General features: G+C 35.3%; 1 protein-coding gene across 1 annotated transcript in view; it reads right to left on the bottom strand.

Moving 5' to 3' along the window:
- The window catches only part of LOC139974481 (uncharacterized), a 65,260-nt gene that overhangs the window by 13,979 nt on the left and 34,701 nt on the right, over positions 1–16,580 (bottom strand). Inside the window, exon 3 of the mRNA XM_071981663.1 lies at positions 5,361–5,500. The gene's annotated coding sequence lies outside the window, so the exon portion shown is untranslated. The remainder of the gene's footprint in view (positions 1–5,360; positions 5,501–16,580) is intronic.

The following is a 16,580-nucleotide window of genomic DNA, read 5'->3' as shown; positions in this document are numbered from 1 at the left end:
ATTCAAACATTTATTGCAAAATGTAGAATTTGAGGCATATGTTGATCACTCTGCCATTGTTGAATTGTTTAAGTCAAAACAAGAACCAGCAACTTCACGCTTACGTAAACTTCTGTTCAAATTGTCAGAATATACATTTCAGGTTGGTTACAAGAAAGGCTCAGAATTAGTTTTGGCAGATTATTTGTCTAGAGCACCACAGGAATTTCACTCTGAAATAGATCAGGTTGCTCAAGAGGTCAATTCTTGTGAGGATTTTTCAACTCCACCTAAGGAGACATTTAATCCAATCATGACAAGGTCAATGGCAAGGTCAATGGGAGTCAAGGTTCCAGATTTATTTCCAAATAAAGTCACAAAGGAGTCCAAGCAGGATTCCCCAGCCAAAGTATCAACAAATAGAGCTAAAAGGACATCCGTTCCTAAGGCAAGACATTCTAATGATCATGTTACACAGAGACCACAATCTGAGTCACAAAAGACGACTACACCAGTTATTTCTACTGATAAGAGAGATACACATATTCAAAGGCCTACTATTTCTATGCCGAGTGAAAATAGACATACATATAGTCCTGATGTATTAGTAGTGCCAAATTTTACAAGTGTTTCTCAACCTTCAGAGCCAAGATTAGTGGATCAGAGTAGACATAGAGTGCAAGAGGTAATCAGAGAACCACCACCAGAATTATTTTCTCAGCCAAAGCCAGTCATAACAAACATTGATCATTTGGTTACAGGGCACATTCCAAAACAAAAGGAATTGAATAAAGTCATGAAGGCAATTCAAGGAAAGCTGATCAAAAACTATGATCTGCCATTTGATGTAAAAGAGTTGCAAATTCAACAACAAACTTGTCCTTACTACAAACCAATTTATGATTTTCTTGCACATGACATTATTCCAAGTAATGCTAAGCATGCTAGAACTGTTCGTTCTCAAGCAGAGGATTATTTGTTATGTAATAGTTTGTTATTCAGGATATTTTTGCATGAGACTAATAATGCTAAGATGACTCTTCAGTTAGTCGTACCTGAGACTATGGTAGAACAGATAATATCTCGATATCACGATGACTTGTTAAGTAATCATCAGGGTGTAATGCGTACATATTTGACCATTAGACAGCATTTCTATCTGCGCAATATGTTTCAACGCATCAGTAATTATATTCAGGCATGTCTCCGTTGTCAAGAATTCCGTAAGAAACCGGACAAATTGAGACAATATCATGCTCGCATTCCTGATTCTTATCGTCCTTTTGACAGACTTAGTCTGGATTTCAAGACTATGCCCACAACGGCTACAGGATTTAAACATTTGATGGTTGTTTGTGATGAGATCACTAGATTTGTTGTATGTGTTTCTCTTAAGACTCTTGATGCTGAAACAATATGTGAAGCATTATTGCAGAGGGTAGTCACAACCTTTGGTCCACCGTCTTGTATCATAAGTGATGCGGCAGCTTCTCTTACAGGAAAATTAGTGGAGCTCTTAAGTAAGGCTTTAGGCATTGAACAAAAGTTCATCAGTGTAAGCAATCATGGAAGCTTACAGGTTGAAAGACACATTCAGACTCTTTCAAATTTCCTCAAAGTGAACTTAAATCAGTTTGGTACGGATTGGGTACGATTTGTCCCAACATCAGCCTATGCATATAACACATTTTCGTCTCCTCAGTTAGGTAGCTATAGCCCATTTGAACTTGCATTTGGACGTAAGCCGCCAAATCTTACAAATTTATCATTCAATCCAATGGCAGGATTATCACAATCTCATGGAGAATATGCTGCATTGTTAAAGAAACGATTTGATCATTTGTCTAGGGTAATGTTAGTCTTACAAAAGAAGCAACAAGATGCTCAAAATGTTAAGATAAGTGCAAAACTGGACAAGGGTGCAATTTATTCAACGGGTCAATTAGTGTATCTATATAAGCCAACGTCTTCCTCCTTGACTGCGAACTCTCGCAAAATTGCTGCAGAATGGTGTGGACCACTAGTAATCCATCAAGTTTTGGATAGGACTCATTATTTGTTGGCCACTCTCAAAGGAGAAATTCTTAGTGATGTATTCAATTATAACAGGCTTAAACCATGTTTTGTAAGAGCATCTTCTGAAACTAAGAATATCACTAACATTCAGAAATTGCGTCAGGTCTTGAAAACAAAAGGTTCATCAAGTGAAAAGCTTGCTCGAATGAGAAATGTTTTGAGTAGTAACACTTCTAATGCAGAAAATGTTAATGTCATGCAAGATGCACATATTGAGTTTCATGATGAGTTTGGTAACATTTTGCCAGGGGTAACTTCAGATCACATCATGTGTCTTATGACCACTAAGCCAATGAATGTTGCATCCTTTCTAGAGAATAGAGCACATAATGAAGGATTAGCACTTCCATATCCTTCCATGAGAGATAGCATATTAAGGCAAAAGAAAGTTTTTGCAAATGCTCCACAAGGAGACATGAAAGTCCAACGTGCTCGATACAAATTGGGTGAATTACAGGTTCTGGTCACCTATCAGACACCATGTTTTCCATCAGGCTTTAAGAGTCATGATTTTTGGTGGAATGTAGGAAAGTATTCCAACACAGGGGAAATAATGAATTTTCTCCATGAAAAGGGATTGAACATTACAGGCAATCCAGGCAGGATGTTGCAAACATTATATGGTTAATATGTATAACTGCATAATTGCTTTAAGTTCAGATGAACAGGTGTTTTACCCACGATTGTATGAATGGAATGCGTCAAGGCAATTACCTGCATACCTATTAAGTGGAAGTCATTGTACTGTATGGTGTAACAATAAAAGCTTTATTGTTAAAAACGCCACCAAGTGACCTAGTTTCATCTTTTATAACAAATGTGTAATGAGTTATACCTTACTTCTCCTTATGAATTCGTTCAAACGTTTACCCGGCAATTAGAACATATCCGGAATATTAGCAACATGGGTTTTCATATATTGAGAAATATTTTAAGGATATTTACATTGCATCATTTATGTTATATATTGAAGGCTATTCAGAGACAGCATTGGTGATATGCAACTTTTGCTTACAGCAACAGTTATCGAAGCAAATGAAAGTATAGATCTTTTGAGGAACTTATGTATATATTTTCTTTTCCTCAAATATTCATGCAAAAGTTAATTTCAGCAAGAAGTTTAAAAGACAAGATGTTAAGTATTATGTAAATTTGAAGAAAGATTTGTTGATGTCATAGTCTATGGGGTCTCTTTTATGGTATCGAATATCTAGTACTTTGGTACTTTACTAGACTATCAATTCGGAGTGCATACCTAGGGTCACCATGCTATCGAGTCGCATTTTCTTGATTTTCTTGAAGTGGATGTATATGATTCACAGGGTTTCAAAGCAGTTTTGAAACTACTGTATGCCTTCATTAAAGAGGAGGTAATTTGTAAATGAGTTTGTAATATTTTAAGGTTCTTTTGTAGAGTACGAATTTTTATGGAACGCTGAGGTGTTCTGTTCAGTTAAAAGATTACTAAGTCTAGTTTTCTCTGATCTCTCCCCCAATCACGGCATGATTTCACTTTTGATATAAATGTATTATTGATGTATGAAGTGCATAAATGTATTTTGTAAGAGATACTACATAATTTTGCTGTGTCATGTAACTTTAAGATATCTTAATGATATTTTTTTTTAGATTACATATGATGTCATCAATATTGAAGAGGTACACAAAAAAAATTTTCATGGAGAATACTGTAGTGTCAATGTATATACCATATGATCATTTTAATAATTCGTAACCAAGATGTTAACCTTTGAGATACATAAGACCATTTATTGAAGTCAATGAATATTAGTGAATGTGCTTACAGTACTCTACCTTCTTGAGATAATGATAAGTTAAAGCAGTATGATGTTAAAATTTTGGAGTATCCAAAAATTTTAAAAGATTGAGGGGGATGTTATGAAATAGTGATACCATCTCTTTGATGTTACCGACACACTCCATCGAGACACCTTACAGGCCTCTTATGTATTTATCTAGGTCATGGATTCAGTTTTCCCACGAGAAGTTTTTAACTATCTTATTGAATCTTGGTACAGGGCCTTTTCCCAAAATAGATTCCATTATGTCTGTGGAACATTCGAGAAGGTTCTCTCACGTGGTATGGAAGTTTCCATAGAAAGGGGATGGACTTCCAAACTCCCAACCAATCAGGGCAGATCAGTGCCAGCGCACTTATTTTTATATCGTTAAGTTGATACAGGATGGTCAGGTCATTGGCTGCCTACTGATTGTGCGCAGAGGGATTTTGTAGAAGTAAGGTATAAAAGTAAAAGGAGGCCGAAAGTTTGAGCACTCCGTCAGTAAATTTATCACTTGGTCAGCAAATTTATCACTCCGCCGAAAGTTCATCACTCCTAATTGTTTAATTGACGGAGTCAGGTCAAGTCAAATCATTGTAATTTAGTTTTATTTGTAAAGAGAATCGACAGAGAAGAAATTATACCGAATCATTAATCAAATCCGATCTTGTCAAATTGTTTTTCTGTGAACTCATTGTTTTCTTCCGTTCGAGACATCTCCTGAAGAAGCATAAATACGGCATCAAGATACCCCAGTACCTTTCTATCGCGAGTCCCGATATAGTTTTACTATCGGAGGAAGCGGGCTCGTCACAATATTACATAATACCGTTATCCAACTTATTTGTTATATTTTTCGCACAAAATAATATGGATAAACTGCTTAGAAATATTGTCAATCAAAACAAAATATCTAAAATAAAAGTTCAGCTGAGCTTCTGCAGCCTTGCTGCGGCCCTTGTTTTATTACTGCATTAAATCGCCTGATAGGGACTGTATGCACACATTGTCTTGATAACAATTTACCGAGCAGGGATGGGTTTGTTGACGGTAACTTACACAGTCACGTTCATAAAGGTGAACTAATTCTGTATTATCTTTGCAGGCGTTGCTTCGTGCTCGCGTGCAAGTTAACGTTGTCATAACAATAATTAAACGCCAATATTCGACGTGCAGAAAAACAAATTAACACACCACATAATGTTTCTCCTATAACAGTTATAATGCTGATCAATTTTCTGAAGTTATTCGACTTTTTTATTCTCTTAGAAGCGATTAAAGTGCTGACCTCGTTAAGCTTGTGCTGGAACCTATGTACTCTTTTATCAGAGGTTTGTTCACTTTTAACTTTTGAAACATTGCGCCATCTGTTCAGCGACGAGCAAGTTGAATACATGCATATACATTATCCTACCGGTTGGTACGTTAAACCAATTTGAATATCTCAGTCGGAGCTGTGTGGTTGAGCGATGGTAGATACTTAAGACGATGACGTTAACTTACCTGACTGACAAAAAACACGGTTAGGATAAGTGAGAATACGACAAGAATTACACACGAGACTAGAATTATGTAATTCAATGTTTTCTTCTTCTGCCTCTCAATTATTTGTGATTCCTCTCCACCGGCCTCATTCGTGTTATCTGTATACAAAAACAATGCATAATACAATTCAGTGTCATCATATCAACATCATAATCTTTAGTAACTAACTGTTAGGAAGAAATATGGTAACAACTTTACTTTACCTTGTGGCATAATTCACCTAACGTCAAAAAAATAATATTTGCAAGAGTACTGGTGTAGTTTGGTGTAACAAGAAAGACCCAGGTCAGCTACTTACTGTGGTTGGACATACATATTTACACCACTAGTGTGGAAAGGTTAGGCTTACAATAATAAGTGTAAATATTTAAACTGTCAATCAAACATTTACTGTAGTTCTTTAGTAGGACAGTGATTGTGGAATGCATTGTTATCTTCATGCATGATTGTTGCTGGGTATTGTACATCAGATGTTTGACATGACATGGTTTATATGTACAAAATAAAAATTGTGTCGCATTTGAATTAGGCCTCAATAATGGTGTTTTGCAATCGAACTAAAGAACACAGTTACCAGTCGCCTATTACATTGAGATTTAGTATGATTTTTTTCTCATTTGACGTGATTATTAGGTGTGAATTGTTTGCTGCATACAACTATATTTAAAAACTAGCACAGAAGACATTATTGTGTTCTGAAAAAGATTTGGATACTAACGCAATGTAATTGAGAGAGGCGGGAGCCTCAAGAGTAACCCAGAAAGAGGTCAAAGGCAGGGATATGTGTGGTGTAGTTTGATTAAAGGGGTGGGGCACATTTCATAGTTTTTAATTTTTTATAACGCTCTTTCCTAGTACATTCTCATAACCTTGTAAATATGATGATGAAAGTAATATTCCTACTTATTGTTGTCAGTTACTGATGCAACAGTTAAGGCTACGGCTGAAATGCCCTGTTTCGTCACTAGACCTTTAAACAAATAACGCCTGTCCTACTGTCGTTATTATCAATAGTGCCGTTTATAATTTAACCAGTATAACTAATAATAAAAACCTCAGAAAAGACAAAAGACACAAACCTATGACGTCGCAATTTCTTTGTATACAGAAAAGTAACACCTCCAGCAACCTGTCAACTACTGAAAAATATTGCCTAAACTCGATCTGCCGTTTCCAAATATCTAACCTTTGTAACTTAAGGGTGCAAAAAAGTCAGTTTTTAGTCCATTCGTGCAAGGCACTCCTTCATAGCCAATACGACTTACTTCTGAGTAAGTTGTTTTGATATCGAACCAATGCTTGTTGCTTATTGCCCTATATCTTTTATAAAATGTTTTAAAATCTTTCCGTTTCTTTTGGGACTCCTAAAGAAGTAAGAAGTATTGTGCTTGTGTGGATTACCAGCTTATTTTATGATTCAGGATTGCAAATCACAAGCGCTATTTTATTTTTTGCTTAGGCCTATTCAAATTGTTCAGATCCTACCCCTGAATATACACAGTACTGTTTTCATCATGTGATCATGTGACTTACATATTGTATTCATATTTTAGTTCATCTGCTGGTTTTCGGTATACAATACAAAGGTTGACTTGTATGAACCTGGTGGGTTTTTTGCCGTTAAGAGGTGCGATTGTGCATATAAAGTATGTTTTAAGATACACTTCAAACGACTCCCATGATAGAAGAAAAACGATGGACGTTATTTTGAAACAAAGTGAAAGAAAATGCTGGCCGATACAGTTTGTAACCCCCGTCATCAAACCTTTACGACAAATAATTGGCAATCGTGAGCTTTATATAAACAGGAACAGGAAACAGGAATCATAACTTAAAGTAGACTGCCTTTAATTGGTATCAATCAGACATTTACACGCAACATGCGACAGTCGAAAATAAAACCAGCTTGTCTGAAAACAACAAGATCTTTTACCAAAAAAAAAAAAAAAATCGCAAAAGATCAACGCGGATCCTGTAAATGATGGCAGCATATTCCTCCGTAATAGTTATATCCCTCGGTGTAAGGTGCTAAACGGAATACGGGGATATTTCATTTGAAAATTGTCTACACAGGTTATGGTTTTGGGGTAATTGGACGCTGAGCTGCGTTAATGTAACTACATTTGATCATGATAATGGATTTCGGTGACTTTTAGAAAGTGCATTAAGGGGGCTCGTATTCAAGATATGGGAAACGGAAGCTTCGAAGTAGATTAAGCAGAAGGAAGGGCTGTAAATAATTAGAATATTTATTTTTATTTTGTAGCGATTGTGCATACACTTTGTTTTAAGATACCCCTTAAACGACTCCATGATAGAAGGAAGACGATGGAGGTTATTTTGACACAAACAGAAAGGAAATGCTGACAGATACAGTTTGCAACCCCCGTCATCAAACCTTTACGACAAATAATTGACAATCGTGAGCTTTAAATATACCTACCTGATTGATTTGTTGGTACTGTTGATCTTCTGCTTAACGCTTCAGCTGATAATGAAGGCATATGAAACAGGAATTAATTAATACAAATCACAATGTAACGTAGACTACCTGTAATTGGCATACATCAAATATATTTCACACCCAACATGCGACACAGCATTCGATGTGGATGTCAAACAGAAAGAAACTGCTGACAAATACAGTTTGCAACCACCGTCATCAAACCTTTACGACAAATAATTGACAATCGTGAGCTTTAAATATACCCACCTGTTTGATTTGCTGGTATTGGTGAACTCGCTTCAGCTTCAGCTGATAATTAAGGAATATGAAATAGGAATTAATTAATACAAATCATAATGTAACGTAGACTGCCTTTAATTGGCATAAATCAGATATATTTCACACGCAACATGCGACACAGCATTCGATGTGGATGTCAATATATATGTCTCTCATATGTATTACTGGTTAATGTGAACTTATATACCAACGCTGAAAATATGTTGTATGCGCATAGGCTGTATATATATATATATATATATATATATATATATATATATATATATATATATATATATATATATATATATATATATATATATATATATATATATATATATATATATATATATATATATATATATATATATATATATATATATATATATATATATATATATATATAGTTAGTTAGTTAGTTAGTTAGTTGTGTAAGTATCATTATGTTTTGATTAAGAAAATGATATCTTAAGTCGAAAATAAAACCAGCTTGTCTGAAAACAACAAGATCTTCCACCAAAAAACAACCCTCAAAACACACAATTGTGACTAGAACGCCAAAACAAACAAAAAATCGCAAAAGATCAACGCAGATCTTATTAATGCTGGCATCATATTCCTCCGTAATAGTGTTCTCCCTCGGTTTAAGGTGCGAAACGGAATACGGGGATATTTTATTTGAAAATTTTCTACACAGGTTATGGTTTTTGGGGAATTGGACGCTGAGGTGCGTTAATGTAACTATATTTGATGATGATAATGGATTTCGGTGACTTTTAGAATGCATGAAGGGGGCTCGTATTCAAAATATGGGGAATGGAAGCTTTGTAGTAGATTTAGCAGAAGAAAGTGCTGTAAATAATACGTATACTATTGATAAATCGTTCGGTTGCGGATTCCTACTATCTTTCACAATACTCCCTATCCAGCACAGTCATTAAACAACTTGCACAATATGTATGAAGTGTTTTTTATTCACTTCGTATGTCACTCTCCTCCCTATATTGTTGGTTGTTGTTCTTTTCGCCCCTCTCTCACCCTCTTTCAACCATCTCCCTCCCCTCCCTTTCCCTCTCCTACCCCTTATTTTGTTTTTCGTCAGTCTTGTTAACTATCTTGCCATGAGCACACCACAAATATCACTGTTTGTTTCATAATTTTAAGTTAGCATTGTTTGACGAATCCGCTCTTCATACTAAGCCGTATTCACTTGAGTTGGATATTAAGTTGAAGTTCTGCATAATGGAATACCATGAAATGACAGAAAGCATTCTTTGATGATTCAGACACAAGACAAGAAGATAGATAAGGTGATTTTTTTCTTACATATACCAAAAAGGATTATCATTTTTTGGGATTCTGAGGGATTTGAATTATGTTTAGGGCCCTCGGAACGATGTAGGTACCACTGACAGCTTTTGGAAGACCAGAAACTGTATTGGACATATCGGAGGGATAATGCTAAAGCTACACGTCTAGTTTTGATATACTAGGTGTTATGTATGTAATTTCCTTAGTGTTAGAAATTGCTTTGTCAGTAGTGGTTCTGGTAAGGTCTTTCTCTATCAACCATGATTGCGATAAGCTTACTAAACTGAAAAAAATAGTGTTTTGGTACAAAGTTACACTAAGAGGCTACATTAAATAGTAAGTTCAAGTGGAAGACTTAATAAAAAAACTAGGCTTCGGGGACTCTTTGCGAGGTATTACAAGACAATGACGAATAAGATAACATACAAGTATATAGCAAGAGTAATACCGATCATAAAAATATGGAGGTAAACTTAAATGACCGGGTTTGTACAACGGAAGCAATAAGGGACAAAGAAGGAAAATTGGCCTGCAAATTGAATACAATTAGTCCGTGTGTGCGGAATGTTTTTTACGTGCAAACACAGAAGAGCATATAGTAGTTTATCTATAGCTTAGTTTTGATAATCATTACATTCAAAATAACGTTATACTCAATTCTCAGTTAGAAAGTTGGAAAGCTTGCCTGTTTACAAAAAATTCTGTAATATGTTTGTTTACGCATAAAAGGCCCCTGAATGAGGTCCAAATAAACCATTAGAAAAAATGGTATCTATATTTAGTGACTGATGTTATATCATCAACCACATTTTTATATCTGCAGTTCGCTCAGAACTCGGGGAGCGAACAAACATTTAATTAAAAAACAAGAAATAGAAGAATTAAGAGTATGTCGTCCAAAAAAATACGATTGTAATTAAATATGTCCTTGTTTAGGTTCTTCTACGTACCAGTAGTCAATAAACTGTTGCTAATTCTATTCTCATTAACTCGATTGCTATATTATTAGTTTTTTCACCATCCAATTCACAAAATACCTTCTTTTCCCAGATCTTCTTGCAGATCCTTGCGACCACATTTCTTTAGCGCATCTCCAAGTCTCTTGTAAGTTGCGTCACTTCCATTTTGTTGCTTCCATTTCTGTAGCATTTCATAAACTTTGTCGCTGTGTTTCCAAGTCGTAACTGATTGAATGCTGAACAGGTCTTCGTCACTAATTTCGAGCTTTCTGCCAATTTTCCGCCAATTTTCTAAAATTGCTCCAGACAAACGCTGAGGAAAGTGTCATAGAATAGCTTTATTGCACTTTCAGAGAAGTTAAAAGACAATCAGTAAAATACAACATTACAGTCTCGTTCTGGCTTAGTCATTAAGCAACATTGTTGTATTTATTGTGATGAAATTTATATTGATAACATTGCAGATTTCTTTATGTTGTTCTTGCTAAAAAATGATGTATCTTTCTTGATTCATGTGACGACACATAATGACATGTGAAATGAGTTCGATAAAAGTTGTTAGTTCCTCACTGAATGTCAGAAACGAATAGTTAGATCACATGTGACAACATATTCCAAGGACGGTAAGTTTCGTAGCTCTAGCATTTAATTTGCCAAGATAAGAAAGTTACCTGAATAATATCAGCGTTGACTAATGTAAGGTAGCGCTATATATGTGACTCTTACAATTAACGCCCAAGGTATGTTAGTAACCTTATTCATATTATCAGTAATAAACAGTAATAGGTAAGCTCAAGATCTATGATACTCTCTCGTTCAATTCAACAAGGAACCAATCAATCAGTTACCTCAATACTACCTTTACTGACAACAGCGTTGAGTGATGCTTCTGTTTTGGTTGATTGAAACACATTATTCATTTCATATTGTCTTGATATGCCCGACTGCTCAGACGTTGCTGACGAATCCTGGTAAAAGATGAAAGTATATTTGCAAGTCTAGTCACTGTGTTAAAAGACACTGCAAATGAATGAAATACGAAATAACAAGAGCTCATGTTACCTACCGCCACTATACTGTTTAGCAGTTGTATCTGCTAATTACCAGTTTAAAGGCAAATGAGTGAAAACATATATCCTTTATACCAGGTAATACACTGAATTAATCCTACAAAAGGACCTTAGATAGTGGTTGATTACTTTATTACTTAATTGTATTTACAAGGCTTCAGAGTTTTCCTATACTCAGCGACGAAGGCAGGAATTTGAAGGGGGGGGGGGCATTTTGCGATTGATATGGGGAGGGGTATCCCTCTCCCGTTGAGATATTTTTGAACAATTGAAGGTCCTTATATACAATCCGGTGCAATGTTTTGTAAGTTTTATCATATGATATCATATTATCATCTAATTTTGTTTCCTGTGTGACTTTTTTGACTATTTTACATGTTCTTTTACATATTATATCGAAAGACAAACATAGTGCTCTTTTACAATTTTACAGTGAGACGATTATTGTTTATTTTCCAATGTCTGGACTAATACATTTGACGAATTTAACTGATGGACAATATAAACTTTCATGTTTTATAAGACAGCCATATGTGCAGTGGCCTAAAAACGAATATTATTAACGCAGTGTATTAGCAGAATAGTGTAATACTTATTTATAGGAACCGAGTATCACTTGCGATTGCTATAGCTTAGCTTCATTACATGCTGTTCGTGCAACAACTTAGGTCGAATTCTGAAAAGGATGAGAACGAATATTGTCGACGTCGTTGTTCATACGGTTCGTGACACTCCATCGAGAGCGGTTAAATAAGCAATATATTTTATTACGCAGTGGTCAACTGTAGGCTTGAAATAGGCTATAGGCTAAATTTAGCTAATTGCATCTGCCAAACTAAGTAGGTAGCTGAATAGGTAAGCCTGAATGTTACGGAGCTGAGGAGTATTCAAGATCGAAAGAGTACTGACAAAATACCATGATAAAAAACAACAGTTTTTAATATGTTTTCGACACTGAAAGGAGGGGTCCGGAGCAGTTGCCCCCCCCCCCTGATTACGCCCTGCCTCTACTAACATCAAGTGTCCAAATAAGACTTTTAAAGAGGGGATTGCTTTAAGGTGGATATACATACCACGCGTTTGTTTATACCGTTTCTTGGTTAGATTAACATTCATGTTTAGCGGTTTCTAGACTGTGACTACTTTAACATTTACAAAACAGACAAAAAACATCTTACACATGGGTTCGAATAATTTGAACCTTATTGAACTTTGACCAAAAGCAGTGTCCACATACCACGAATGAAGCTCAACTCCAATGTTTATGTTGATACTTCACCATGTTTTCAGATAATCCAAACGTTTATCTTGACATCATGTGTGCTAATTTTCAGACATCTGGCTATTTTTAACCTCCTACTTTATCTACAAGCAATATTGTGTATAGTACGCATATCCCACACACTTCTACAGTGTTGTAATCCACATGTCTATATTCAATGCAAACAAGACAAAAATTAATTATCAGAGAGGCACAAAGTACATTACTCTCAACATAACATTAATATATAATGATGGAATAAGCAGTGTAACGGTGACATATGAATTTGATGTGTCACTCCCTTGTATACAGACAACATATCTATGTGCATAATAATGCGATATACCGGAAAGTTTAAAGCGTGGAGTAAACTTGAAACAACTGGTTTTCAGGCTCTAAAACTTTTGTTCCATGGCAATGCTAATGTCTGCTTAATATTTATTTTACCTTAGTTTGGTTATTAATATTGCTCTATGAGTAACCGTTTGGCGGTAGCATCGTCGTTAGTACAGACGAAGATTCATTAGACATCAGCGTCATTTATTATCCAGTTATGAAATGTCTTTTAAATTTTGACGCAATGATATATAAGTGTAAAATGTACATATTGATGTGACAATGATGTGATATATATTAATATTTTGATTGTATATCAGAATCAAATCAAATCAAAATCAACTCCAATACGTGCCAATCGACAACCAAACTGAAAGGTGTTTCTCGTGTTAATGGATTTTTTATATCGTTAACGACACATTAATAAGAAGTTTATTTTTCAGACGTACACTATATGAAAGCTTAACACATTGTTGAAACATTCGTGTCAACGGCACACACATAATACAATCGGGTTGCTGATTGAAAGGTCCATTCTTTATTTCGGTCTGCCTGGCGTCTTAGTAAATGTTCATTACAGAAGATGAACTACCATACTTGTGTCAACTATCACTAACTAACAATTGATCATACTATTTTACATTATGCCGCACAAAGTCATGTGTATTTTAATAGAGAGTATGGTGTTCTAACGTTTATGAAAGCCATATAGTTTAAAATAAAGGAAATGTGCATTATGAAACCATACCACTTCAAACGAAAATTATGAGAGAAGAAATGGTGTTCAAAGTTTCATCAAAATATCAATATAATTTTCAATAACTCAATAACCAAATAACGTAGATAATTCAAACCTGCAAGAGAGGTTGAGTATCATTGACATTAGTCCCCGACATCTTTTCGGTTACGAAGTAATAAAATAGGATCCAAGAGAGAGAGATATCTATGCAAATAGGCTACATGATATGTAAGTTAGTAAGTCTGCATCGAATATCGTACCTTTCCTAAAGTAGAATTTATCAAATGATCAATCCTATTCAATGTTACACGCTTTGCAGATATAACGTTGTGTAGCATATGAATTTGCTTTTGTACTTTGGACTCGATGCCTGTATGGAACGCCATTGCTTCTATATCTTTGAAAAGGTGTAAAGAGACCCGGGAGGTTCCAAGAATGACATGATAGAGAGAACATCGGACAGAGTCTTTCGTGGTCAACAGCCAGAGTGTGTCTAAGTACTTTATTTTCATTACATCATTAAATTCAATACATATGGTATACACGGCCTTTCATTATACTAAGAGTGGTGTGCACACGATCTACATATTGCACACATACTTCTTTTATTTGCGCATGTCACTAAACTGTTAGTATATAACAATTTTAATATTTATTCAATAATTACAGTTATCTCTAATTCATTTTCGGATATCTCTAATATATTTTTCGGGATATCTCTTATTCATTTCCAGATATCTCTTATTCATATCCAGATATCAATAATTAAAACCATTTGGGTATATCATAAATTGGATTCGAGATATCAAGATTTCGATTTAGAGATATCCAAAATTGGATGAGAGATATCGCGAATACAATTGGAGATATCAATAATTACAACCATTTGGGTTTATTAGAAATTGGATTCGAGATATCAAGATTTCGATTTAGAGATATCCAAAATTGGATGAGAGATATCGCGAATACATTAAGAGATATCCAAAATTTAACTAGAGATATCAAGAATTCGAATTGAAGATATCCAAAATTGAATTAGAGATTTTGGAAATACAATCAGAGATATAAAGAATTCGAATTAGAGATTTCCAAAATTAGTTTCTGGTAAACGTGACTTTCCTCGTAACTGTACGAACCCGAATAAGTAGTCTTATCAGTACTTTCTCTTTCAATAAAAGTTTCTGATCGTAAGGAAATCCAGTGATTTAAGGTGTAGCTCACATAGCCATGTAATAAGCATTCATAACACGTTCCGAAGCCCGCCAATGCTGTTAGAATCTGAATAATATTCCCTTTAAAGTCGTTTCATGTGCCTTTGTGGTCCTTTTGAGTTTTAGAAACTGAATTCTTACAAAATCTAAGGAAATTTTCAGTTTCATCTAAAGGTATGGGATTTTGAATTATGGAAGGACTAAATGAAAATCCTGCTGCAGTGCCAGTCTGCCAGACGCAGTCGGCTGGTACGGACTAATACGATGGCGGCTGATCTGAGCAGCGTCGATGATACATTGACCGCAATTTCCAGAAATTTGCTACAAGTCCCTCGTCAACTACGTGAAAATCTTGTCCATGGGACTTCCCGATTCATGTCTTGAAGTTTGCCGAAGAAATGTGTTAAGAATATCAAACATTAGGCCTATTGCAGAAGGTACAATTAGAAAAATGTTGACACCTTTTGATGCGTTACTACAATTACAAGCTATGTCATTACCAGCTTCAAGTTCCAGCACACGTACCAACGGCACAGATAATGGCGTTAAAGGAGTAGCGCATATTTCCCGCATACTCAACGTAACATAGGTTAAGAATATGTTTCACTTTTGCGTTCAGAGTGTTCAGATTGATATGATCTAGCATAGTAAATGCCTGCGCAGATCATTCTTCCAGCATGGCTAACGTTCAGAGAAAGTATTATTGCATCTTTCAAGTTGTCAATATCACTTAGGCCTAGTAAGCAGTGCAGTGTAACTTCGGATGTATAGGCCTATGTATAGGCTATCCTTAAAATCTAAATCGAATAATAAATTAATGGTTCATGTGCTGTACCACTGCTTTCAAAACGCATTAGGGGCTTAGCTAGGCTTATGCAGCTAAGTGCACTGTTTACGAAACGATTTGATACGTGAGTATAACAATTTGACACTCAACCATCACATTTATTCCAATTACCGCATTGTGAATTCAGTGAACAGTATACACTTGCTTTTTTTTGCATTTAGTATTTAATTAATTATAACAAATTTATCACCACTATTTCAAAGTGAAGAAAATAATCTCTGACTACTAACAGATGATGTCTACCTATACTAGATAGCATTGAAGAGTGTGGGATGTACATTAGAAACTGTTGACACTATTGGAATGGCAAGAAGATGGGGAAAAGCTGTCACAAGACGTCCGTATTCGGTTCCTGGTCCTAATAGTTTGTGGCATATGGATAGTTACTTGAAGCTAATCAGGTTTGAAATATGTGGCTAGGCCACATGAGTCAGGGATAGCATTGCCCAATGAGTTAATTCATTGCCATCCATACCCAGACCACCTAGAATTGCAATGTAAGAATAAAGAATAACCACTTTTTGCAATCATGTCATAAACGTACCCCTTTCATGCAAATGCAAATTATCATGGCACTAGAAAGAATTAAACGTGTATTCTGCAAAAACTTGCATTTTTTGTCAATTGTCCAAGTCATTAAACTTTTCAAAGTCTCAAGTCAACATTGGACAGATTTCATTGCCATTGATCTTGTCTGTTATGTTAAGTGCTCATATCTG

The sequence above is a fragment of the Apostichopus japonicus genome, chromosome 9, assembly GCF_037975245.1.
Source record: "Apostichopus japonicus isolate 1M-3 chromosome 9, ASM3797524v1, whole genome shotgun sequence".
NCBI classification, from domain to species: Eukaryota; Metazoa; Echinodermata; class Holothuroidea; order Aspidochirotida; family Stichopodidae; genus Apostichopus; species Apostichopus japonicus.
Note: the sequence above shows the minus strand (reverse complement) of the source record. Positions and strands in the feature narration are given on the sequence as shown.